Here is a 27,663-nt window from a genome sequence, read left to right as displayed (position 1 = left end):
TGGAAGAGGCAAAGATTTCTTGAACAGGGCACGCATAGCACCAACCATATAATAAAAGGGCAGAAACTGGACTTCAAATTGAAAACTTCTACTCAGCAAAAGATACCATGAAGGGCGTGAAAAGGCAAGCCCAGGCTGGAGAAGATGCTGGCAACAATAGATATTGACAAAGATCTTAAATCCCGAATATACTTTTAAAAAAATCCTACACATCAGGACTTCCCTGGCGGTGAAGTGGTTAAGAATCTGCCTGCCAGTGCAGGGGACACAGGTTCGAGCCCTGGTCCGGGAAGATCCCACATGCCGCGGAGCAACTAAGCCCGTCCGCCCCAACTACTGAGCCTGCGCTCTAGACCCCGCAAGCCACAACTACTGAGCCCGTGTGCCACAAGTACTGAAGCCCGCACGCCTAGAGCCCGTGGTCCGCAACAAGAGAAGCCACCGCAATGAGAAGCCCGTGCACCACAACGAAGAGCAGCCCAGGCTCGCCAAAACTAGAGAAAGCCCGCGTGCAGCAACGAAGCAAAAATAAATAATAAATAAATTAAAAAAAAAAGGATGTAAGGTCCATGGAAGCAAGGGTTTAAAAAAGAATCCTATACATCAATAAGGGAAAGATAACCAAAACAGAAACAAGGTAGGTGACGAGGTCAATGGCAGAGCTGGGAGTGGAACCCGGGCAGCATGGCTCTGAGCCTGTGCCCATAGGCTCTACCCCACACTGCTACACCCTGCACTGGGACATGGGGGCGGGGACTGAATTGGGGGTCACAGTGAGGAGGTCCCTTTCCTTGTCCCTTGCCCTCCTGCACTCCATGTTCCCTCTGGGGGAGGTGGGGAGAGAGGCGTCCCCATCAGCCTGGGGCTCCCAGGCTCAGGACACGAGGGGCAGGATCTGCAGAGCAGGGCTGGGGAAGGCCCGAGGCAGAGGCAGAGGAATATTCCAAAAGATCCCTCCCTCCCCCCAGGCCTTGCTCTCTCTGCTCTCGAAGAGTTTAGCTTTCCTGGAAGTCAAGGACTCAGCTGCCGAGGAACTCGTCAGACCTGTTTGTGTCCCCAGGAACCAGGCCAGAGTCAAGCTTTTGGAGGGAGTGGGAGCCGTGGCTACCTGCTCTCCCGTCCGGCAGCTCCGGGCTGCCCTACTCCGTGACACCAGGCCTGCTGGCCCTGCAACGGCCTGGCTCCACGAGGACACGGGGTGGCCAGTGGGGAAGGCCGGAGGGGCTCCATGCAGCTCAGGAGGGGAGACTGGGAGCCCTTCCTTTGCTCATTCATTCCTCCGCCCTTCAGACAGCTGTCCACTTACACCCACTCTGTTCCAGGGCCCAGACGCAATCAGTAGCGCCTATCACACCCACCTGGGCTCCGGGTGGGGGACCCAGAGGGACAGGAGGCACCAGTGGCCTAGGGCAAAGAAGTCGGGAGGGGAGTGGGGGACCAGTCGTGAGGCTATTGGTGGCTCCAAGACGCTGGCCTCTGCTTCTCTTGGCGTTTTTCACAGCATTGCTTGCTCGGGACCCCTCCCCCTCCAGCTGGGGCTCATTGGTGATCTTGGCTGCCCCTGACCTGGGCCTACCACCAGCTTCCTTCAGTCTCCATGACTCTATGTCTAGTTCCCAAGGGACACCTGGGTTGGCACTCCACGACCCCTAGATGGGTTCCTCTGGGTCCTCCTCTGGTCCAGGCAGCTGGGGTGATCCACAGAGCTGCCCCTTCCCGGGGTGGGGGCTGAGGCTCCTGAAAGCCAGAGAGATATTGACTCCTCCCTCCTGAGTCATCATATCTGGAATCACCTTTTTAAAGGTACAAGAACTACTTGTGGCCTCCCCCACCTGCCCACCTGCCCCTTTACCACCATCTTTATGGTGCTTCCCTGCACAGCCTCATTCAGTTCCTTGAGTGCCCTACATTCCCTCCTGCCACAGGGCCTTTGCATATGCTGCTCCTGTTGCCTAGGATACTGTCTCATTGGATAAGTGCCCAATTACCCCTACTCAGCTTTCTGCTGTCAGCTCCACGTCACATGCCCTGTCCCTGGTGCCTGAAGTAGGTCAAATCCCCTTCTGTGTACTTTCATGGCACTAAGTACTTTTGCTGGGGAGATGTACATGACGTTGGCCTTCCCCAAAGAGCTGCAAGCCTGGGATCAGGTTGGATTTTGCCCATCACTCTACCCCTAGCAACCCTCAGTGGACCTGGCACAAAACAGACTCTTGGGAAACATTTAACCAACTCCAGGCGGCCCAGAAAGCTGATCTTGAGGTGCATGAGGCCTCTGGAGGCGGCTTCCATGGCCAGCACTGAGGTCTGGGCCTGCACCCAGGCCAAAGCCACGCCCGAGGCTCTCTGGGACCTGCCTATCTGTCTGGGCCTTAGTCTCCGCATAGGCAGAATGGTACCCTTTCCAGCTCCTCAGCAGCAGCAAACCCTGAGGCCGTGGCCATCCCCAGAGGTGACCTGTCTCGTAAGCTGGCCGGGTTGGCTCTCCCGGAACGCTTGGTGGCTCCAGCGCGCTCTGGAGGGTGACGGGCAGCAAGCCCAGGCGTGGCCATGGCAGGTCTCCGTGTCCCCAGGGAGTTGCATGCAGGGATCCTGCCCTGCCCTGGTCCCGCCAGCTCCCCCAGCCAGCTGGGTCTTATTGAGGGTAATTAACCCAGTGAGACGCCTGGGTCTGGGCCTTTCATTTTCCACTGTGATCCGTTAACTGGGGCCTTCGGACAGTGGCCCCCGTATAAATCACAAGGGGTCACTGTTAAGAGAAATGGCAAATTCCTTCCACCCGTGTGGCTGCCTAAGTTGATTCTGAGAGCAGATTCCCACCGGGCGCTCACTCAAGAATGGCCAAGTCCTTTGAAGGTCTTTCCAGGGTGGACCCCGGGGCTTAGAGCTGGCTGGGCGGGGAATCTCTCCGGGAGGCTCTGCTAACCGCGGGCGGGTGGGGCCCCTCCAGGACCTCGTGGCTGCTGGAGAGACCCTGCCTGATGCGGCTCTACCATCACTCTGTCTCCGTGGCAACCCTGGGGGTGACTCTGCACCTCTTCACAGCCAGGAAGTGGCAGGGGGGGGGGGGTGGGGGGAGCCAATGGTGTCCTCAGCCAGGAACGGGGGCGCTAGACCTCAAAGCAGTAATGAAACATCCCGGTGGAATTTCAGGCCTGGGGGTGGGGAAGGCAAGCGGTGAGGTTCCGAGGGGACGCCCCAGTAGCCATAGAGTCTGTTTGGTAGGAAAACTACTCCATTCCGTCTGTGAGCTGAGCCCTGGGCTGGGCCAAGTTTTCAGTCTGGCTGAGGGTTCATCTGGGCCTCCCGGGACCCCCAAGTATCTGTGTCTATTCACCTCTTCCTGTCTGTCTCACACATCCAGCCCTCAAGTCTCACTTGACAAAGGTGAAGGGAAGCTGAAGGTGGGGAGGCCAGGATCAGGGATGAGGGAGGTAGGGGAGTGTCCTGTGAGTCTGCACATGCAGGGTGGGTAAAACCTATTTTCTTTAAAATTTATGTATTTATTTATTTTGGGCTGTGTTTGGTCTTCGTTGCTGCGCACGGGCTTTCTCTAGTTGCGGCGAGCAGGGGGCTACTCTTCGTTGCTGTGTGTGGGCTTCTCATTGCGGTGGCTTCTCTTGTTGCCGAGCGTGTGCGCTAGGTGCGAGGGCTTCAGTAGTTGTGGCACGTGGGCTCAATAGTTGTGGCTCGCGGGCTCTAGAGCGCAGGCTCAGTAGTTGTGGCGCAGGGACTTAGTTGCTCCAGGGCATGTGGGATCTTCCCGGACGAGGGCTCGAACCCGTGTCCCCTGCATTGGCAGGTGGATTCTTAACCACTGCACCACCAGGGAAGTCCGGTAAAACCTATTTTCAAATCCTTGTCCTGGGGCAGAGCGTGGAGCTGGCTCAGGTGTCTCACAAGGCAGAGCCGGGCAGGTGTCTGGAGTACAGGGACCCAGCCTTTGGACCTCTCTGGCTTTCTGAGCCATCCTGGGGACAGGCTCCTCAGTAGGGCGTGAACTACCCGTGACTGGAGGTATGCAAGCCGGAGATGGTGAACACGCAGCAGGGATGGGGCTGGCTGGCTTTTAGAACCTGAATTCCTCCTCAGAGCAGAAAGATAGGGGTGCATAAAGCAGCTAGCTCGTTGCCTGGTGCACAGTGGGGTATCCCTCTCCCCATACCCACGTGGCTTCACTGTGGTCCAACCAGAATCACAGAGCCCAGGGCAGGCTGAGCCAGAAGAACTCTCGGTGAACAGATGAGGAAGCCGAGGCCCAGAGGGAGCTCCCCCTTCCCAGCTCCAGACCTACCACATTCCTTCCGTCTTTCTGTTCACACCCCTGAACATGGTCAGGATCACATTCCTGTCCAAGACCTATTATTGGGGTGATGGGTTCTAATGCGTGTGTGTCAGTGGGACAGAGCTGGGGGCATGTTAGCATGCAGCCTCTTGGGTGATGATGGGGGACTGTGAGATGTGATTTGGGGCCTGTAGCGGATTGTGGGGGACCTGGGGCTCCTTAGTGACCAGGAAGAGGGCATCCAGGAGATGCGCTGTGTCTTGCTGAGCAGGTCCCTCCGTCTCTGGGCCCCAGACTTCTTGGTACCACAAGGATGCTGGACTGGGCTGGGGAAGCCCATGGCGTGGGCCTGGCGATGGGGCCGGGAGGGACAGGCCGGCCTGGAGCCGCCCTAATCGGGGGCTTAGCTCCGACTTCAAGGCTGGCGGCTTCAGCTTCACTGGAATTGTCCAGCCATGGTGGGGGTGGAGAGGGGGTGCCTGGTTCCCATCAAGCTCCAGAGGCCCCTTGGAGGATGGAGTGGGTGGCAGGAGGACAGGGCTGAAGATCTCAATTGGAGCATCTGGGGTTGGAGAGCCTCAGTGCCTTATGGCTGTGTGACCTCAGGCCAATGGCTTAACCACTCTGGGCCCTCGTATTTCTCATCAGAGAAACAGGGCGAGTGGTACATCCGTCTGAGGGCAGCACCCGGTGTAGGGCCTGGCCCTAGGTGGTGGCCTCAGTCTGCAAGGCCTGGTGTGTGAGCTCTCACTCTGGCTGCGAGGGTGGCCCTTATGGCCGCACAGCGCCATCTATTGACGGATGAGAAGCCTCGCCCGGCTCCGGCTTCCCCAAGGCCTTTCCGGGCCTGCATCTTCGAAGCGGCCATGGGTGCAAGGTTAAAAGTGCAATTTGAGCGCAGACAAGTTGGCATGTGAGTCCTGGCTGCCTCAGTTCAATTTCTGGCTGGAAGACAAGGCAAAGCTCGTTTACCTCCAGATTCCTGTAAAAGGCGGCAGCAGCACTTAAGAGCACCCTCTGTGTACCAGGCGCTGTGCTTCACATGCATTCACACGTAGGACTCCTCAACAACCACGGGAAGTAGAGTCTACTACCATCCCCTTTTACAGATGGGGAAACTGAGACCAGAGAGGGTAAGACACTGGCCCTAGGCTGCACAGTAAGTGGCAGAGCTGGGATTTGAACCCAGGCAGTCTAGGTCCTCATCCCCTACTTGTCACCACAGGCTAAGGCACATAGCATAGCTGCCTTGAAAGGCTACGGGTAAGAGTTACCCTTGGTAGTTGGGCTGAGACCCTTGGCTCAAGGGGTGTGTCACAGTGACTCCAGCACAGGAGTTGCGGTTGCCCTGGGTTCTCGTCCTGGCTCCACTACTCACTCGCTAGCTGTGGGGCCTGTGTGAGCCGCCCAGCGCTGGTGCCTCAGTGCCCGCATCGATGGCTCAGTGCAAGGGTCAGAGGTGAGGCAAGGAAGGGACCCCAGCCCCTGGCAACTGTGAGCTCCTCATTGTTCTCAGGCGCCGGGGACGTCCTTGCTCTGAGCAAGTGGGCCCCTGCTGGTCCACATGTACCCGGAGGTGGTTGGTCCACAAAGCCATCCTCATACTGCCACGGTCCTGCATCCCTGGGGCACCAGAAGGCTGACAACTGGGGAGGAGCTGGATGTTCAGACGGAAGGGAACTTCATCCTGGTTCCCCGATCCAGGAGAGAGGGCTGAGGCTACCTGAGCCCTGGGGCCGTGAGTGGAGGGGGAAGCAGCCGTGGAGGGACCTCATCTGTCGATCCCGTCTCACACCTTCCTCCACGTTTGGTGGGAGAAGTTTTCCTCTTCTTGTAGGCCTCCAGGGGTCCCCTGCATAGCCTAACCCTACCACCCACTTGGGAATCCGGGCTCTCCCAGGACAATGATGGGGGTGGGAGGAAATGCCTGCCACCATCTGTTTGTGATCTGCTCTGAGACCCCTTGTTTTCTGGTCCGCAAAGGGGGTTACATTATAGCTCTAGCCACTTCCAGCTCGAAAGCTCCCACCTTTCCCTTCCTCCCACAGTGGGCCCATCAAGGTGTTGGATTAGCCAAGGACATGGTCCTAGGCCTCCAAACACCTCCACTGGGGAGCAAGCTTCCTGGCCACCACGGTGGGGGATGGAAGGGCCAAGGATGGGGCCACAAGGCTCAGGCTGCTAGGATGGCCGTCCCAGTCCAGCCTCCCTCTTTCCACATGGGCCTCCGTTGAGTGGAATGCCCCTTCCTGGAAGTGCCCCCATCAGCTCTGTAATTACTGTTTTTTCTCCTTCCTGCCCCACCTCCAAGCTTAAAGTGTTTGCGAGAGATAGGAGTCTGCTGTAGAAGCAGGAGGCCTGGGCCAGCTTGAGCATCTCCAAATAAAATGGAAAGGGAAGTGGGGGCCCCAGAAACCTGCTGTCCAGTTTGGGAGACTTGGAGACGGGACCATAGATCAAGCTGGCCCAGAGGAGACCTGACCAGGGGCCGTGGACACTCCCTGGGCCACCATCCAGAAAGGCCCTCCTGTATGGAGCCTGTCTCTATGCAACCTGCCAGTGAGGGGGTGAGCTCCCTGTCACCGAGTGCTGGGGGTTGGTCGGCCTGAGCCACCTGGAACTTAGCCCTTGACAGTCTCCACAACACTTGGACCCCCCGCTCTGAGGTTCAGGCCTGCCACCATCTGGGAGGTGGGCCAGGCAGGCAGGAGAGCCCATTTTACAGATGAGAAGGCTGAGGCCCAGAAAGGAAAAGCGACTTGCCTTTGGACATGCAAGCAGGAAGTGGCAGAATAAACCCCAGAGGCTGAGGCTGAGGACTGTGGGCCCAGTGTTCTCCCCGTTGCCTGCCCTAGGGGTCTAGTCCCTGGCTCTGGGCTGTTTCCTGGGGGTGGGCACAGAGAACATGGGTGCTCAAAGAGTGCTCAGGGATGGGGCAGGTCATGGACCCCGAGGCAGACACCAGGGAAATGGTGAAGGTCTAGGACGAGGGGGCGTTTTAGATGGCCCGGGGATGAAGCAAAGCGGTGGACTCTGAGAGGCAGGTGACGGGCAGTGCCTGAGGCTGGAGAGAAACTGACAATTTTTGAACACCTGGGTGCCAGGCCCTGTGCCTGGGGCTTCATGTGGTTGATCTCTCTGAAACCTCTCTTTAGCCCTGTGATAACTGAAAATAGATCTTGACAAAGACCTCATCTCCTAAATACACTTTTTAAAAATCCTACAGATCAATCACGGAACAACAACAACCCCAAATCTACAAAAACGCAGGTAGGTGACAAAAAAAAAATCCAGATGGCAAAGAAAGACAAGGTGTTCGACGTCATTCCTCATAAGGAAAACGCAAATTAAAACGTCGATAAGGTACACATCTCCCAGAACGGCTAAAATGAAAAAGATGGTGCATATAGTATTCCCATCCTGCCGATGAGGAGGTGAGGCTCAGAGAAGCTAAGACCCCCGTCCAATGGCCAAGGATGCCCAGGGCCTCCTGCCCTCGAAGCCCGCCATCTTTCTACTCTTAAGGGTGTGGCCAGACTGCCTTTTGCTGACCAGAGACTTCCTGAATGCATCAGTCACTTTGCAAACCACCAGTGGGCACCTCCTTCGGCCAGGTCCATGCTGGGGGCTGGGAGTCAGGGCCAGCTCACCCCTGGTCTCTGTTCCAGAGCAGCTGTGTCCAGAGAGCAGTGGGTGCATCCATAAGCCGTCCACGTATGGGCTGCACAGAGTCCTGGGGGGCCTGGAGGAGGGACCCCTTGCTGCCAGGGCCACAGGGAGAAGCCTGGGCACCGAGGAGCCTGAACTGGCAGAACAGGGGGAGCTTCAGGGGGGCCAGCAGATGGCCGAGCTCACGGATGAACAAGAGGCAGGCCCTGAGACTGAGAGAAGCCCTCAGGGTCAGATGGCAGGGCCTTGGGCATCCAGCCGGAGCTGGAGGTTTATCCTGAGGGCACTGGGAGCTGCCCTCCAGGGCTTGGGGGCCCACATGGGCATTGTGGCCTGGCCTTCCCTCCAGGGAATGGATGGCAGGCCAGTACCGCCATCCACAGAAGTCGTGACAGAAGCCACTGCTGGACACGAGGCTGGGCACAGGGAGAGGTGTGCGTGCCCTGTCCTGGTATCCTGTCCTGCGGGCACTCGGAGAAGCCGGAGGCCACTGTCCCGTCTTTGCAGGTGGAGCCAAGTAACTCTGCCAGGGGGACAGAGGGCAGTGGCTTCTGTGGCCATCTGAGTTCCATTGCTTCTGGGTCACTTTTGGATCCTGGGCCATGCCCTGTGAGCTCACAGAAAAGTCGGGCCTCCCATGAGCTGCCGGCCAGGGAATTCTCCATCCAAGAGGGAGCCAGCTGCTCCCCCTGGCTGGTCCCTCCCCTGCAGAGAGCTGGTGGCCATCAGGGGACAAAGCCCTGACCCAAAGTCCCTCTAGCTCCAGCCCCCAGCTGGGCCCGGTGTGTTATGGCCACCGGTTTGGGGTGGTGTGTGTCTGCCTGGTGTCACCAGTCAGCTTGGTCAAAGTCGACCAACCGGAGTGAACGTGCTGCCGGGTCCCAGGGAGTAGGGCCTAGGGGCCTGGGCCACCTCTGCTGTGGGCGCTCTTCGGGGTCTGGGCCCCAGTCAGGCCTGGGCTTACCGTCAGGGTGGACACCCTCCTGCCTGCCTGTGCAGCCCGCGGCCCCACCCATCCGCGCCCCTTTCTGGACTGGAATGTGAGTCCATGGAGCGAAGTGTCGGGCCAGGTCCCGGAGGCCCGGGGGCCTGTGATTTGTGTCCCGCACATGGGTCATCAAAGGCTTTAAGAGGTCCCCTGGCAGGCCCTCTGCGTTTCCAAAAGGTGAGATCGTGCACCTGAAAGCAGGCCCGCCTGGCCCTGCGCCCTGAATGGGCTTCTTGTTCTCCCGAACCGGGCTGTCAGCTTCTGGCTTGTGAAAGGGAGGTGGCTCTGTCAGCCACTCCTGCCCGGCCCGAGGCCCTGCCAGAGGCCAGGCAAGGGTGGGGCAGCTCCGGCGTGACCCTGAAGGTGCCCACCGGTCGGAGGCCCTGATCTCTCCGCATCCCTGGTCCCAACAGGCTGGGCGTGGGGCGGGGGTGCCGCATCACGGAGATCTACACTGTTCTGCCCACTCAGCATCCTTGGGGCTTCTGACCCTCACCGGTCAGTAAGGGCTGCAGAGCTCCTTCATTCAGCAGCTGGGCTCTGATACCTCCCCTGGGATCCAGCCATTGGCTCTGGAGGTGCTTCCAGCCCAGGAAGCAGAAGGACAATAAGTGGGTCTCAATGGTGTGATGAGGCAGGTGGGGTCTTAGAAGGATGAACACAGAGAAGCGGGTGAATGCTGGCCTGCAGGTGCGGGAAGGCTTCGTGTAGGGGGAGCTATGGTAGGGGCGGGGTTGACGGCTGACTCAAAGGCCTGCAGGGGCGCCGGTGGAGGGCAGGAAGGCAGGCAGGGGACGAGGAGGGGGACAGCTGTTGTGACGCCTCCCAGAGAGAGGCATGAGGCCTGAAGCACTGGCCAGGGCAGGATGTGAGGGGGAGGTGGGGGAGGGGAAGGAGGAGGCAGTCTGCCCGGATGCTTCCAAAGACTTAGCGGGTGACCCTGTCCAGCTGGGCCCTCTTTTCAATTTTTAATCCCTTTCTTCAAAATCCTCCATTGCTCCCCATCATCAGAAAGTTTCATTTTGACCTCTCCTCGAATGCTTTCTCAGCATTCCTCCCATAATTTGTTAAATTTTTGTACTCTCTTTGACCATTTTTATACTTCTTCGAACTTTCAAACTTTCAAATAAACAAATAAATAAGCCAAAAAGTCCACAATTTTTCTTTTTTTAATACTTAGTGGACCAAGGAAATAAATGCTTAGAAACACATACAAATCTTTTGATGCCGTGTTTGAAGTTCAAAACTTCCTGTAAGGGACCAGACAGTAGATCTTTTAGGCTCTGCAGCCGTTCGGTCTCTGCCACGACCACAGAAGTTGGCCATTGTGCAAAAACAACCAAGGAGCATACGTACACAAATGACGCATGTCTGTGCTCCAATCACACTTTACGTACTGAAATTTCAATTTCATATAATCTTCACGCACCAGTCACCGAATCACATCCTTCTTTTGATTTTCAAGCCACTTATAAATGTGAAAACCAGGACTTCCCTGGTGGCACAGTGGTTAAGAATCCACCTGCCAATGCAGGGGACACGGGTTCGAGCCCCAGTCTGGGAAGATCCCACATGCCGCGGAGCAACTAAGCCCGTGCGCCACAACTGCTGAGCCTGCGCTCTACAGCCCGTGAGCCACAACTACTGGGCCCACATGCCGCAACTACTGAGCACACACACCTAGAGCGCAACAAAGAGAAGCCACCGCAGTGAGAAGCCCACGCACTGCATTGAGGAGTAGCCCTCGCTCACCTTGACTAGAGAAGGCCCACGCACAGCAACGAAGACCCAACACAGCCAAAAATAAATAACATTTTTGTAAAAACCATTCTTTCCTTGCAGGTGGCACAAAAACAGGCAGCTGGCTGTTTTCTGTAGTTTTTGGACTCCTGTTCTGTCGTGTAGAATGGTTAATCTTTTGAAAAATAGTAGTTAAATACTTAGAAATGCATACACATCTGGTAAATGCGTATACTATATGTTTTAGTTACTTGTTGCTGCAACAGAGTGCCCCAAAATTTGGTCGTTTAAAACAGAAACAATCTTGCTAAATCTCATGATCCTGTGAGTTGACTGTGCTCAGCTTGGAGGTTCTTCTGCAAGTGATGTTCGTTTGGGCTGCAGCCACCCAGGGGTTCAACTGGGCTCGAATATCCCAGTGGCTCATTCATGTCACAGGCAGCTGATGTTGGAAGTTGGCTGGGACTTTAGCTGGTGCTGTTAACCTGAATGTGGCTTCTCCACATGCTTGACCATGACGGCTAGATTCCAAGAGGGGGTTTTCTAAGAGGAAGAAGCAGAAGTGGCCAGTCTCCTTAAAGGCCGGGACTGGAACTAGCACAGTGTCCCTTCCAGGGCATTCTATGGGTTAAGCATAACCCATTCACTCAAGCAGAAGCTGGCTGAAGCCCATTTAGGGCTAAAGCAAACCTGCTCCCTGGATTCAAGGAGCTCCTAGGGCAGCCGGCCCATGAATAGTTTGACAGGATCAGGGCAAAGGCCTGTGCTAAGGGCTGGGGGCACCAAACATTCTGGGAGGTGGACTCTGAGTCAGGATTTCGGAGGAGGTGAGGCAGGGCTGAACCTGGAAGAAGGTGCCGGAGCTGGCCAGGTAGAGAAAGAAAAGGCTGTTGATTCCAGGCCCAGGCTGTGCAAGGGACCCCAGGCCACAGCTGCTCGGCCCCACTCTGGGTCAAGCCAGGCATCCTGGGCAGCTGCAGAGGGGGATGGGGGGGTGGAGGGGCGGACCAGACCAGGGGAGCTGGCAGGCATGAATCTGCAGGGCTTTGAGCTCCAGGCTGCAGAGTTGGGACCTTGTCTGAGGCACTGGGGAGACATGAAGGGTACAGATGTGAGGGGGTCTCCCCAAGGAGAGAGGAAGGGTGCTGGCCTTCACCCAGAAGGCCTCTGGGCCCCTCCCATCCTGGATTCCCCCTCAGCACCATGCCACCCCCTGACGCCATGACCTTGGCCAGGCCTGGGCCCCAGAGTCACCCGCGTCGGGCAGCAGAAAAGCCAGCCAGCCAGAGGCCCACCCACGACTGTCCACCTGGGAGTACGGCCCCGGCTGCCGACGGGCCGCCAGCCACGCTGGGAGACCCCAGGGTCTCCACAGGGGAGGCCCCGGCGCTCCCTAGGCCCGGGTGTGTGGCCCAGGCTCTCAAGTGCCTTTCTGAGAATCCCCGAAGAAGAAAGAAATCAAAGGCTGGGGATTGAAAAACAAGGATGGGGAGGATATAAAACAAGATTTCTACTGAAATAATGTCCTCTAATTGCTGGTAAGAGACATTAATTTTCCTTTTGAGGCTCCCCGCGGCCCCGGGCGCCCCGGGACGTGCCAAGGTGGCAGCCTGTCTAGCCAGATTATCTCAGCGCCCGTCCACAGGGCTGGCACGGCACCCACAGCAGGGGCGGACTGGGTGCCGCTCAGCCCAGGGTTGGGGGGGCCCGGAGTGGAGAGGGAGGTGGGGAGGGAGGAAGTCCCTGATCTGGGGGCTGAAGAACGAGGGGCCTACGGGGCTCTGAGTCTCGGGCAGGCCCCCTGGTTGGGCTCCACCCGGGATGGACGCAGGGATGTTGGGACACCGGGAGGCCTGGGCCCTTCTTCTTTGCTGTGGAACCACTGGGCTTTGGACACAGGGCATCGGCGGGGTGGAGGCCTGAGAAACTGCTTCCTCACCTCTTCTGCCCTTGACCGTGGTCCCCACAGAGGACAGGTGAGGCCAGCAAGGGTGAGACCAGGGTGACAGAGGCCTGAGTGAGCACCCGCCTGTCCACGGCTCTGCACAGCTCCCCTGGGGGAGGTACGCCTCATTATTATACCCATTTGACAGAGGAGAACACTGAGGTTCCAGGCCTGGGATAGGTCCCACTGTAAGAGGGAGGCTGAATGGAGCTTCTGTCCCCAAGCCCAGGGCCCTTCCCATCACACCCCGGTCCTCAGACAGCAGTGGGGAAAAATGCGGGGGACAATCTAGATTCTTTAACAGTGCATTCAAGGCAGTCCTCATCTGTTCCCACCTCTCTCATCTGTTCTCAAAGTGTCCCTTCTTCTGGTCCCTCCATCAGCTGGGCTGGAGGCTTCCTCTGGGTTCCCCCAGTGCGAGGCTTCCTCTTCCAGCACCCGTCACACACAGCGACTGCCCTGGCCCCTCACTGGCTGGCGCTGCCTCCCTCCTGGGAGCATCTCAGCGTCTGGGCTGCGTCTGAGATCGCTCTGTGTCCCACACCAGCCTGGGGCCCACATCCACCGGGGTGCACGGGGGATGCTGGGGGGAAGGAAAGCCCCAGGCTGTGAGGCAGTGGTGTGGAGTCTTTCAGTGGGTGGTGGATCTCATGTCATCTTTTACCCTAAGAGATTTTTCCTTCCCTTTTGATCCCTCGCGATTTATGAAAAATAGAACACATGTGTTCCTGATTAATTTCTACAAAATCACAGAAATGTTGACTTTTTAAGAGAGTCATTTTATGTGGAGGCTCCTCTTAGATTCTTTCAAGACTTCCTCCTCCAGGGAAGTTGAGTTTGGGGAGGAGACGGGTCACCCTGCCAGCCCCCAACCTTCCATCGACACAAGAAGCAGCTGTGTCACAAAGGCTGACCCTGGTGGCCAGGTGTCCGGGGGTGTCCCCACCTCACTTACAGTCCTCCTCGACTCCTCGTGGCCCTTAGGATAAAGTCCAGGCTCCTTAGCCTGGCATTCAAGGGCTATGCAACCCACCTCTCCTGGCAACTCTGGGGCCCCCTCTCCTCCCTCGGGCACCCTAATATCCAGCCTCACTGAACTTCTACTTCTTCCTAAAACATTCCATTCCGTTCCTCTCTCTATCCCTTTGCACATACTGTTGCCTCTGCTGGGAATGCTCTCCCTCAACTTTTTCCACCTGACAAACTTCTACTGATCCTTCTAAACCCAGGTTCAATGTCTCCTCATCTGTTCAGCGTTGGCTGCCGAGCCCAGGCAGTCCCCCGTGCTTACCCAAGCATTCTAAGTATTGAGTCCTCATTTGACCAAAGAGGTCCAGTCGCACCGCCTTTGGTCTGCCTCTTAGGGTCACCAACCCGGGCACGCAAAGATGAAAGGCTGGTATGTCATGGTAAGAAGTAATTAAAGGGGACAGGCAAACCCTCCCCAAATGAAAGCGAGGCACAGTGTTTATTTTTGGCGTTTTATGGGGTGATTTTGAGGATGGGAGATGGAAAAAGAGAATTCCACTAGGAATAAGCAGCGGATTTCATCATTGGGCTGGGAGGAAGGAGAGAGGAGAAACAGTCCCTCTGGTCCAGTGCTCACCATTGGGCTCCACCTGGGTCCAGAGGAACTGAGTGGCTGCCCTGGCCCAGAGCTGGTCCCAGGCAGGATTTAAGAACCCAGCAGAGGTCCCCTGGCTCCCCACCTTCCACCCGCGTGCCCACCCCCACCCTGAACCCTGTTCTCAAGTGTTTTGTAGCTGATCTTGTAAGCTGGATAGAATGAATACAGATTCCCATTTTACAGATGAGCAAAGCTGAGGCCCAGGAATGAAAGCATCAGCTTAGGTCACATGCTCACTTAGTAGCGGGGCAACGATTGGAACACGGGGCATCTGCCCTTACAGCATAGGCTGATTCTTTCTAGCCCACCTGTCTCCAGCCATGGGAGAGCGGCCCTCGGGGTCTCCAACCTCCCACCCTGATAGCAGAGGGCACCAAATCAGCCTGTTTCCTCCAGCTGCACCAGGCCCCGGCCTCCTGGACTTCCTGCTTCCAAGCCTTACCATGACCTGCTGCTTCTATGCATGAGGAAGGGGGACAGAAGGTATGAGGAGTTCCAGCTGTGAAATCACATGGCCCAGCTGTGGGAGGCTGTTCAGTGGGCGGGCGGGCTCTGAGACACGCCCTCATATGTCAGATCACCTCCTCCCTACTCAGCCACAGTTCAGAGAACCACCTACCCTCTCCCCAAACACAAGAGCCAGGGAAGTCACAGAGGGCTTCCTGTAGGTGGGGCCCAGCTGTGGGTGGGAGCCATCCTCTTGAGTAATGGGAGCCTGAAGCCACAATGGAGGCTGGGAGAAACCAGGGGTTGGGAAAGAATAGGAGCTGCTAAGTGCTGCCAGGAGGAGCGGGTGGTGGGAACGTGAGGGGAGAGAGCTTGGCTTGCAGGGAGCATGCAGTATATCACGGAAAACTGCATGACCTTGGGTGAGTCCCACTTCCTGAGCACCTATTAGGAACCTGGCTCTGGGTCTTTCACAACCAGGCCCCAAGGAAGGCATGATGGCAAATGCTTTATCCATGAGCAGGGACCAACATACACCATTTTGGAAGAGGGCTGGGTGTAAATCCCCCATCAGCCAATACTGATCTAGATTCACCTCTGACATCTTGAGCTTCTACTAGAGCCCTTCCTTGCTGTCTCTTGTGAATTGCATTTAATTAAGCATTTTCAACCACTCTGGCAGGAATGTAAATGCTCACCAATCAGCCATGTGCTTCTCTATTTCGCAGCATCCTTTGCGATCAGCCTGGGGCCATGTGACTGGTTCTGGCCAATAGGATGTGAGCGGAGGTGACCCACGTCCCTTCTGGGCTGAAGCTGTTATGAGCCAATGTGTCTCCATGTCTCTCTTCTCCCGCTGCGGCAATCTTGGAGGGCCTCACGTTCCAGATAATGAAGCTATGAGATGGAAGAAGGCCTCCACGTCGGACTTTGCAGCAAAAATTAAACTTTGTGCTGGGCTCTGCACAAACTGAGGTTTGAGGCTTTCTCTAATGCTGGTTACCTGTGCGTTATTGCCCTGAATAACACAGTCCCGGGAAATAGGGATTATTGTTTCCATCTCACAAACGAGCACACTGAGGCCCAGAAAAGGGACTTGGCGGAAATCTCTAGAACCAGTGTCAGCCCACTGTGCCCAACTCCAGACCCTGTGAGGTGTTCCCGGCCCCTTGCATTGTCAGCTTATTAACGATAGCTCACAGAGGCACAAGCCCAGGAGAGGGAGAGGCAGAGAACAGCCACAGCCTGCTTTTAAAAAAGTGCATGTTGTGAAAACCCCTTGAGGCTTGTGTAAACCATGATGTGCAGGGTGACTGCTGGTCAGAAAAGCACAAAGGATGCCTGAAATGGGCCAGACGCCTGGGTCCCTCAGGGGAGCAGCGGGATACACGCGGGGCGTGAGGGCAGCGTGTGAGGCCAGCTGCCAGACGCTCCACCTGCAGCGTGATGCATGGCAGGTAGGGGCCGGCAGGATGACAGAGACAAGGCAGAGATAGGGCCTGATTTACGGGCACCAGGGAAGAAAATGCAGCCAAGATTTATGGGGGCTCAAGTGACTCGTTGGAGCCGAGTTTATTATCCATCATGTGCATCTGAATGTGTATTTATGGCTTTCCAAATGATTCTGTCTTGCTGAAAATTATGTGCAAAGAACATCAGCTGCAGTTCATCTGCATTGAGAACGGCTGATCCAGAGTGGAGTTCAAGGCCTCTCCTCGTCGGCCAGGGAGGCTGGGGGCTGGTCTCCTTTGTGTGTGCACAGGTTCGAGAAGCGGACACGGGTCAATGGACGCTCTGAGCGAGGCCTTGCATTGGAGCCAGCAAGCGGAGATGGACCCATCTCACGGGGCGCTCACTGTCTGCCCGGCACTGTGCCAGGCACTGAGCCAGGTGCTAGAGCTCACAGGTACACTAAGGAGGCAGGGAGGGTGAGAATACTAACTCTACCACTTCATTGCTGGGTGACGCTGGGCAAGTTACTTAACCTCTCTGAGCCTCAGTTTCTTCACCAAGAAAATGGGAGTAACAATGATGGCTACCCCAGACAGTAAATTAGGAGGCATACAAGACACTGCCTGAAAGTGCCTAGGTTCTCTGATCAGAGGGAATTTTTTTCCCTCAGAGTTTTAGGTGCATGTGGGTCTACTGGAACCCCAGGAATGTGGATTCCTCACAGGGGCTTGTCTCAGGACAGAGACAGTTAAAAGTGAAAGAAAAAAACTGGGATCACCACACCCCCACCCACCAGGCTCTCGGTCTTGCAAGATGCCCCATTCCTGGTTCTCCTGCCAGAAGACAGAGTTTTTCTTAGAGCTTATTCTGTTTTCATTCACTTCCAGGATTTGGGTTATGCTAAAGTTTAACCCAGGAGAAAAACAAACAAACAAACCAGAAAACTCACAGCTATTTCAGTCATTCTTTGCATTCGGATTTCTCTCCCCAGTCCACTTCTTAGGATTGACTTTCCAGAGTCCTCAGATAGCGGCTTTATGTATCCTGTCCAAGCTTTTTCATTCTCATCAGTGGGAGAGGTAAGGTGGAGTGTGCTTACACTCTCTTAGCTGGATCTAGGAAGTCCTACAATTGGCTTTGGTATAACACATTCAGTGACCTTGTTAAACTCACTTACTAATGCTGACAAGTTGTTCACAAATTAAAAAAAAGCAACTTTTAATGCAAAAATCTCTTCATCTGTGAATAGCAGCAACTTGTTTCCTCCAATCTTTATATCATTTTCTTGCCTTACCAAAGGGGTTGGCAAACTTTTTCTGTAAGGGCCAGAGAGTACATATTTTAGGCTTTGCCGGCCATATGGTTTCTGTTGCAGCTACTCAGATCTTCATTGTAGTGTGAAAGCAGCTATAGATAATATATAAATGAATGGGCATGGCTGTGTTCCTATAATATTTTCTGTACACAAACAGGTGGGAGGGAAGCACTTCCGGAACGACAGAGTAAGGACTTCCAAAAATATGCTACTTTATAAAAGCAATGAAAATGCTGGCAAAACTTGTCAAAATCAACTTTTTCATGGCTCTAGAAATTAACCAAAGGCTTTCAACACTTGAGCAGTGTTTTATTTTGCTTTGTTTTTTACATTATATGGCCAAATCCCAGTCAGAACAGCAAGCTTTGTGAAGTTTTAACTTGCCTTATTCCCGTTTCCCTTTTCACAGCTCCACTGTAGGTTTTGAAAAGCAGTAGCCTCGCAACTATGGTGGTTGTGAAAACCAGTAGCCCAGCAGCTACTAGAAGGGAAAGGAAAGGTTTGGAGCTTCCCCAAACCCCCATGGCCAGAGAATTATCACTGTTTGACCTGTCGGGCAGCTCCCTGGAAAGCTGCATTCTCAGGGATTGTCTTTTATTTGACCTCAGTCTTTGCTCTGTGTGCCCTAGCTCCAGGGCATTTGTCAAAAACAATCAGCTGCAGGCTTCCCTGGTGGCGCAGTGGTTGAGAGTCCGCCTGCCGATGCAGGGGATGCGGGTTCGTGCCCCGGTCCGGGAAGATCCCACATGCCGCAGAGCGGCTGGGCCCGTGAGCCACGGCCGCTGAGCCTGCGCATCCGGAGCCTGTGCTCTGCAACGGGAGGGGCCGCAGCGGTGAGAGAGGCCCGCGTACCGCAAAAAAACAATCAGCTGCAATGGTTTAATTTTGTAGCTGCCTGAAGTGGCACCAGTTGGGGCTAACGAAAATATTAAAAGGAAAAGCTGGCAAATGAGATGTCCATAGGGGGCTTTGAAAAGCTCCAACGTATTCCTGGGTTGCTTGAAGGCCATATGCACATGCATAACTCTGCACACGCCCGGGACAGACGTGTGACGGACCTAATTTCTCACCTCTGGCTGACCTTGAGGCTCTGCACAGCCAGGAAGTGAAAGCTAAGGCTAGCGCATTGAAGGTATGTCCCATCACACACACAAAGCCCCTCAACAAAGGCCGGAAGACTTAACGGTTCGAAGGGTTTAAGGAAATCTCTATCTAATCATTAGCTGACCGCTAAGCTAACTGAGCAGAAACTTCAGGGGCCAAACACAGCAAAGAACGCAGATTTTGCAGAATTCGTTCAGGAAAGTCACTAAAGAAATAAACAGTAGCAGCAACAATAACAACAAACCCTTGGCAAATGGTGTTGCATGGGAGGGGGGAGATCTGATTTCCAGATTTGCCTCATCAGATTCTTTTAAATGTCCAGTTTTCAACAAAAATTCATGAGACATGCAAAGACACAGGAAAGTATGGCCCATTCACAGGAAACTGTTCCTGAGGAAGCCTGAACACTGGACTTACTAGACAAAGACTTTATTTATTTTTAAAATTTTTAAATATTTTTGTTGCATTTCTTTTATTTATTGATTTATTATTTATTTACTTATTTTTATTTAGTTTTGGCTGCTTTGTTTCTTCATTGCTGTGCGCGGCTTTCTCTAGTTGCCATGAGCGGGGGCTACTCTTTGTTCCGGCGCGCAGACTTCCCACTGCGGTGGCTTCTCTTGTTGTGGAGCACGGGCTCTAGGCGTGAGGGCTCCAGTAGTTGTGGCACACGGGCTCAGTAGTTGTGGCTCGCAGGCTCTAGAACACAGGCTTTAGTCGTTGTGGCGCACGGGCTTAGCTGCTCCGCGGCATGTGGGATCTTCCTGAACCAGGGCTCAAACCCGTGTCCCCTGAATTGGCAGGTGGATTCTTAACCACTGCGCCACCAGGAAAGTCCTGTAATTGCTTTTTATATATGACCCTTTGTCATATTTGTTGCAACTATCATAGTCTTATTTGTAGTTCCCCAATAAATTTAATTAAAAGGTTCTTTAAAGCACAAAGAGATTTAAATTTTATGTATTAAATTCTACCTATCTTATTCTTTTTATTTTTTCCACTGCTTTTATGTTTAGACGTCTTTAGTCACCCCAAGATCAAATATTTGTCTATAATTTCTTCTAGTTTTTTTATAATTTCCCTTTTTACATCTAATTCTTTAAATCCTCTGGAATTTATATTGAAGTATGGTGTGAAGGAAAGAGCTAATTTTATTTCTTTCCAAATAGCTAAGCAAATGTCCCAGCATAATTTATTGAATAATCTGTTCTTTCCCCACAGATTTGCAATGCCACCTCAGTAAGTTGAGATGCGGTGATCACCTTGGCAACGGGACTGTGTTAAAAGCATTTGTTCTCACCCAGTGGAGGGCTGGTGCCCAGCAGGGCTCAGTCTGGCCTCACTGCACATCTTCCCTAATTAAGATGCACTTTTTGGTTTTGTCTTTTTTAAAAAACAAAATTCTCCTTTTATAGCCATGATGCCAAAGGAAAATTAAGGCCAAGGTCCTTTCACGTCTGATCTGTTATGAGCTGGGCCTGCCAGAGTAGTTGGAGCATGGGGGGGCGGGGCATGGACGGTGGGGTGAGAAAGTGGAGAGTGATGTACTCCTGATACATCCTGAGGACCTGGATGGATGTCATCAAGGTCCTTGAATAGCCGGAGGGCGGGGGTGAGAATACAACTATGATGTAAAACAAAGCAGAGACTTCCGCTGTTGGCCCAGAGGAGCCCAGCTTGGGGCCCCAAGCATTCCCTCCCCTCCTGGGAAGGCAGCTTCTGCCACCAACAGGCAGCAAGGCCCACACTGCCCTTTCTCTGGGGTTCTGGCCTTAGGTTCCCAGAGTTCTCCTTCCCTATCAGGTATCTGTGTCCAGGCTGGAGGGGATGAGACCTGGACCTGAGTTCATTTGCCAAGAGCGGGAGAAGGAGTCCTCCTCTGGGGAGGCGTCAGGGAGCCTGAGCCCTGGAGTGGAGACCGTGAAGATGCTTGATAACCACCCTGAATGTTGGGTGACCGCAAAGCCACCTGCTGTGAGAAGAGAGTGAGCAAGAGGCCATGGCAAGGGGCTTCCCTGGTGGCGCAGTGGTTGGGAGTCCGCCTGCCGATGCAGGGGACGTGGGTTCGTGCCCCGGTCCGGGAAGATCCCACATGCCGCGGAGCGGCTGGGCCCGTGAGCCATGGCCGCCGAGCCTGCGCGTCCGGAGCCTGTGCTCCGCAACGGGAGAGGCCGCAACAGTGAGAGGCCCGCGTACCGCAAAAAAGAAAAAAAGAGGCCATGGCAAGCTACGGTGGGAAGATGCAGAAGCCGTGGTGGGAAGATGCAGAAGCCGTGGTGGGAACACGCAGAAGCCGTGGTGGGAACACGCAGAAGCCACGAGCAGGCAGAAGCCTTGAGGCTGGAGACAGACAACAAATCGTGGTGAGAGGAGGGATGGACACGCGGCAGAGCCATGGGAATCAGCAACCTCCTCCCGCTGCAGAGGTCCCCAGGGCTGACTCAGATCCGGCGCTATTCCCTTGGGGCCTGCCCCTGTTCACGCCCCTATCCTTTGGGTCCCCTGCAGTCCCTGGAGCCTTGCAATAAGCCCTGTTACTCTCGGAGGCACTTGGAATGGGTTCATCATGCTTATAAGCAAAGCAGCCCCTATCGCAGTCAGTGTGAGGGGCCCCAGCCTGGTGCCCTTGGCCTTCCACTTGGCACAGCTGTAGGCAGTGCTGGTGGCCCTGGGCCTCCAGGCTTAATTAACCACCCACCCCCTTCCTCTTCTCCCTGAGGACCCGGGTACCGAGGCCTGTAGAGCCCAGGCCCAGGCATCCTTCATCTCGCGCCCTCCCTTCCCCCCCTCAACCAGCGACAGAGGACGGTCTGAAGGCCTGGCCCCTGAAGAGCTAGCATCTCCTCCCGCCTCACACCCAGCAGGAGCATCCTTTGAGTGAGAGCCCTGACGCCCGAGATCAGAGCTTCCCAGCCCTGTGCTGCAGGTGGGCTCCAGGTAGTCTCAGGTGGCAGCCCTTGGAGGCTACCAGGGTGATGCCGGGACAGCCAGAGACCCCGGGCTGGGCACGTTGCTGGGTGCAGCTCTGCCTGTTTACCCCGAGTGCCGTGCAAATAACGTCCTGTTCTCTGTGAGAAAGATCTTTCTTTTCGTGAGAAAGATCGGGAAGCTCTGCCCCAGGTGAGGGCCGAGCAGCTGCACTTCAGGAGTGACCGGGCCTGACGGCTGCTCTTCCAGCTCACCCACTGGTGCCCGGTCCCGCCAGGTTCTTGCCGCGCCAGGAATCTGGTAAAGAGAGAGGACAGTGCCATGGGCTGAGAGGGTGAGAGATTCTGGTCCCCAAGTCCTACAGAATCTTCGCAGATCAAACCTCAGGGTTTGACTGAGATTTCTGGAATGTGTCAGTCCTACAGAGGGGCTTTCAGAGCGGCCAGGGACCTTACAGGTCATTGTAGTGGTTAAGCATATAGGTTCTTGTTTTGCCACAAAGAGAAATGAAGCCCTGATACAGCCACAACATGGATGAGCCTTGAAATCATCATACCACGTGAAACACAGAAGTGTCTGATTCCATGTCTATGAAATGTCCAGAGCAGGTGAATCCATAGAGACAGAAAGTAGATCAGTGGTTGCCTAGGGGTGGGGGGCAGGAGGACTGTGGGGTACGATACGGGATTTCTTTAGGCGGACGCAAATGTTCTAAAGTCAACTGTGGTGATGGTTGCACAGCTCTGAATACACTAAAACCCCCTGAATTGTACGCTTGGAATGGGGGAGTTGAATGGCATGTGAATTATTGCTTGATTTTAAAAAGCTCAATTACAAAAAGGGGGGTGTAGGCTGCAAGGTGAGGTGGCCTGGGTTCAAATCCTCGCCCCACAACTTGGTACCTGGGGCAAGTCACTTAACCTCCTGGTGCCTGGATTTGATCACCTGCAACAAATGAAGATGACAAATCCTGGGGCTGGCGTGGGGACTGAATGAGTCAACGCACATGACGGGCTCGGTGTGGCACCTGACCCACGGCAGCAGCTGTTCTTAGTAGTTCAGTGAAGAAGCCCTTTGTTGGACAAGGAAAATGGAAGCCCCGAGAGGTTAAGTGACTTGCCCAAGGTCACTGTCATAGACTGAAGAACGGCCCCCAAGTGTATGTCCAAGTCCCAATTGCAGAACCTCTGAGCATGACACTATTTGGAAAGAGAGTCTCTGTGGATGGGATTAAGTCAAGGATCTTGAGATGAAGAGATCATCCTGGATTACCCAGTGACCAGTGTCCTTATGAGAGACACATAGACGACAAGACAGACATAGGAGAGAAGGCCGTGAAGACAGGGACAGAGGTTGGATTGATGGAGTCAGGAGCCAAAGGGATGCCTGGGGCCACTAGAAGCTGGTAAAGGCAAAAATGGATTCTCCCCTGGAGACGTCGGAGGGCGCACAACCCTGCGGACATGTTGATTTCAGATTCCAGCCTCCAGAACCGTGGAGGATAAGTTTCTGGCAATCTGTTAACGCAGCCTCGGGAAACTGGTCCGGTCACTCAGCCTGTGGGAGCAAAGAGCCAGACTCTTGATTCTGATTATCACTTGATTTTTAAAAAATTCTTTATGGAGTATAATTGCTTTACAATGGTGTGTTAGTTTCTGCTTTATAACGAAGTGAATCAGTTATACATATACATATGTTCCCTTATCTCTTCCCTCTTGCATCTCCCTCCCTCCCACCCTCCCTATCCCACCCCTCTAGGTGGTCACAAAGCACCGAGCTGATCTCCCTGTGCTATGCGGCTGCTTCCCACTAGCTATCTACCTTACGTTTGGTGGTGTATATATGTCCATGCCACTCTCTCACTTTGTCCCAGCTTACCCTTCCCCCTCCCCATATCCTCAAGTCCATTCTCTAGTAGGTCTGTGTCTTTATTCCTGTCTTACCCCTAGGTTCTTCATGACATTTTTTTTTCTTAAATTCCATATATATGTGTTAGCATACGGTACTTGTCTTTCTCTCTCTGACTTACTTCACTCTGTATGACATACTTTAGGTTCAAGTTGTATTTATGTGAATAAAAACCAGCTTCAACCCCAGATACAATGCGAGTTCCGGAGGCAGGTTCTGTGATCCCCTTTTAAGATGGGGACACTGAGGCCGGGTTATCACTTGCCCATCAATATGTCACACACCCATCAATATGGGGGAGTGGGAGACTGGGACGTGTGAGCCCAGCTGTCTCCTTCGGGACCCACTGGCTCATTAGATTTACCAGCCCCCGCCTGAGAAAGTATTTAATTTGCCTTTTACAATGCACCAACTGCATGTTAATTAACTGGTAATTGAAAGTTATAGGTGGCATTAGAATTTATTAATAACATTGGAAATAAATCTCCCTGGAATTCAAGTAATTGCAAATCTCATGAAATTCTCTTTTTTTTATAGTCCATAAAACAGGTCTGGCAGTGAGGTGTTCCAGAAACCTCGAGATAGCTGGGATTGCAGGTGTGGGATTGCCAGTGGGGAGGAGGCTTCTGTTCTGACCTAGGACCGTCTTGGATGCCCACCTGGCCCACTACCCACCACCGCAGTCACTGCCTCTGGGGTCTGGGAAGGAGTCCCTCTCCTTTGTGAATGTCCTGTGACTCACTGCAGTGATCAGAGCTGGGCACTGGGGATGCACGTGTGACCCTGCCCACAAGAAGATCACAGCCGAGTGAGTGACGTGGGGTGGGGGGTGGAGCTGTGAGGGTGTCTTGTTGATCCAGGGAGGTGAGGGCTTGTGCTGGGGGACCCCAGTAGCACCTGGACCACCTCTGGCTGGGGCCCAGGGCCAGGGTTAGGTGGTTCCTGCCCATCCAGCAGGAGAATAACCCCCTGTGTGTCTTTGGGACATGCCAAGTGCAGGACAAGAAGAATGTGCCCCCAAGTGCCCTTCCCCCCAGCCTGGAGGGGGCCAACCTCGCCCAGTGCATTCTGGGAAAAGAGATACAGGTGACCTCTGAACCCCTGGGGGTCAGGCGAGTGTCTGATTAATTTCCAGCCTCACCCTGATTCCCTCCTGGTCCCAGGGAACAGGTCACCATGTTCTCTTGAGCTCCAATCCCAAGGCGGTGCAGCAGGAAACATGGGGTCCTATTGGAGTGCCCAAGAGGAACCCCAGCCTGGGCTCACCAGGGCTTCTGGCCCACTTCTCAGCTTTTGACCATGACCATCCAGCGCCTCCATCCGGCTCCCCATCCCAAGGCAGCACGTCAGCTGTGAATTTCTGCCTGAGGTCAGGATGTGCCCCGAGCAGCGGCAAAGCGTTCCCCCTCAGCCCCGGCTCTTGCCATCAGCTTCTCATTGCCGCGTCGGGAGAGATGTTAAAAATATTTTATGATCCGTATGGCACAGGATCCCACCCATCAGAACAGGTCCTCTTCCTAGCACTGGAGCGGGGTCCTAGATTCTGGGGAGGCTACGGGAGGGGTCGGGATGGTGGGGGGCATGTGAGGAGCTGGGTCCGTCAGCACAGGGGTGTTTCGATATTTTAACTACAGGTTTCGCTGCCCCAGTGGGAGCTACTGAAGATCAGCCCAGCCCGAGTCCCCTCCACGCTCACTGTGGCCACCACATCCGGGCACTTGCCAGAGTCACCATCTGACCAAGGGGACCCTGAATTTCTGCTTTGGCTGGTGGCTGACTAAGGGGTCTGGCGGGGGTCCCAGGCTATGAGTTCAGGAGCTGCATCCAGGTCCCACACCTGCCCTGCCCAGGAGACCCTGGGGACCCACCCATGGAAAGGGGGGCCCGAGCCGGGGCCCTGCCTGAGCCTGTACCCTTCAGATCCTTGCTTCCCCGGGCTCAGCTAGGCAGGAGGGCAAGGAGAAGAGGGTCCTGCAGACTAGGGCTGCTCAGGATTCCCGGGGAAGTGGGTCTGGAAGGGAAGGTGTTAGTAAAGAGCTCTCAGTCCCTGTCCTGGTTTGACCCGGACACTGGGGCACAGGAGAGAAGTGTGTACGGGAGGCATTGCCTGGAGGGAGGCTGGGTGTGCCCTGAGGCTGGCTGGAGGATGTAGAACAGAGCAGACTTGGGGGAGGAGACAGGGAAGGGAGTGAGGGGAGGCGAGGCCAGGGGGTCGGCCTGAGCCAATTCTCCCTCCTTAAGCCCCTGGGTGGACCCTGCAGGCGGGGCTGGGGTTAGGAGCTCAGAGATGCCCGTCCCCTGCACTGGGCTGACCCTCATGAACCCCGTGCCCAGGAGCCGCAGGGAGAGGGGCAGTTGCAGGCAGAGGACGGCGCCTGGCCCTGGAAGCCCAGTCATGGACCCTAGGGGCGCTCTGAGCAACGCACCCCACCATCTGAACCCACCTTGGGACCTGCAGGCTGAGCGGGTTAGGGTTTCCACACATCAGCACAAAGACGCTCATGATCACGACAGAACCAAGGACCAGAGGGCCACAGCCCAGCCGTCAGGCTGCGGGGGTCAGAGGAGGTGATGCGTCTGAGGCCTTTGCCCAAAGCCAAGAGCTGTGCTCCCGATGGGGCTGTAAGTGCCAGACACCCCAGGCACCCCCTGCTCTCTCCCACGTCCTGCAAGCACCAAGCGCTGGCCTTGCGGGGTACCAGCACCCACAGGCTGCACAGAGACGAGACCAGGTGGTGGGTCTCTTCTGCAGCCGGCAGCCAGGAGGACAGAGGCCCGGATGATGGCACCAGGTTGCAGAGCCCAGGCTGGGGACCAGAAACAAGGGAGCCACTGCAGATTCATGATTAAGGGGGGATGTTGCCAGGCTTGCATTTCAGAAAGATCGATCTACCATCCAGACGGCGGGGAGAGGCCAGACTGACAGTGAAAACCGGCCACAGCAGCCCATCCCCTCCCGGTCAGCTTCTCCCCCTCCAGTGTTTAGGGTCCTCCAAGACCTGGCCCCTGGCATCTACTTCAGTCTCCTGTGGGAATTCTGTCTGCTCGTCATCTACCTCTGACCTTTGCTCACACTTGCCCAGCCCGGCAGTGCTGTCCCTTGGTCTCTTGGTCTCTTGGTGGATGTGAACTCCACTCTTCCTTCTAGAACCACTCGCTGGGAGGCTGTGCAGGGCACAGCTCCCCTGACTTCTCCAGGTCCACGAATCCTGGTGCCCTGGCCCCGTCTGACACCCCGCAGGCTTGGCCTGTCCGCCCTGCTGGCACGAGCCCCCCTTGGACGTTGGTTCCCTCCTGAACCCCTTCTGCTCCCAGTGGCTCTGAGATGGGCCTGGGAGCACCTGGACATCCAGTCCTGGGGGGAGGGTCACTCCAGACTCTGCCAGCCCCCAACCCAGGCCTGCCCCGGAAAGTGCAGGGTCCAGGGCCAGGGTACAAAGGGAGGCATCGTACGTCTAAATATTTAAAACTTATACGTTCAGCTAATCAACTGTTAAAGAAAAGATGCTCTACACTCCTACTGTGACAAATATCCTTTAGAAGGACCAGGAAGGCCAGGTTGACTTCAGGTTGTGACCTTGCAGAGTTCTGCACTGGCCCGTGATGGCCCGGGCAGAGCCAGGCCCTTGCCCTTGGAACCGTCCCACGCCGCCCACTTGCTTCTGTTCGCACTGAGGGGCTTTGTGTGCACGTGGACACGCACCCTGCCCTCCTGTGCTCAGTCTACACCTCCCCACCTCCAAGCAGCAGCCCCTGATCTAAGGACGCTGATGCCTGTGGGGTCCGTCCTTGAGACATTCAGGCCATGGGCTGGGGGCCGCTGGGGCAGCAGATTTGGGGTCCTGGGTAAGGCAGGACAATCTCTCTTAGGGCCCCCCGTCTGCCGCTGGCTCAGCGAGAACGAGATGCCTCGTGTCCTGCTTCACTAAGGGGTGGGGGGGCTTAGCTTGTCAGATGGCATCGGTCCTCGCGTAGCCCCAGGAGGTGCACTGCTCCATGAATGAGGCTTCACCCCACAAAGAGGGGGTGCTCTGGGCAGAGAGGGCTCCACTGTCACTAGATGTGGGCCTTCCGGGGACGGCCTCCTGCAGCACCGGTGGGTCACCGCGGCCGGGCTTGGCAGCAGCTCTCAGCAGCCGTCACTAGGTGTTCTTGTTGGGTAATGAGGTGGGTGTCCCCATCTGGGGCAAGGCATTCCTTTATTAACAAACTGACGTCTCATCTGGGCCAGGCCCTCGGCGGGGGCGTGGGGGAG

The sequence above is a fragment of the Neophocaena asiaeorientalis genome, unplaced genomic scaffold, assembly GCF_003031525.2.
Source record: "Neophocaena asiaeorientalis asiaeorientalis breed wild unplaced genomic scaffold, Neophocaena_asiaeorientalis_V1.1 scaffold461, whole genome shotgun sequence".
NCBI lineage: Eukaryota > Metazoa > Chordata > Mammalia > Artiodactyla > Phocoenidae > Neophocaena > Neophocaena asiaeorientalis.
This window is presented reverse-complemented; position numbering follows the sequence as displayed.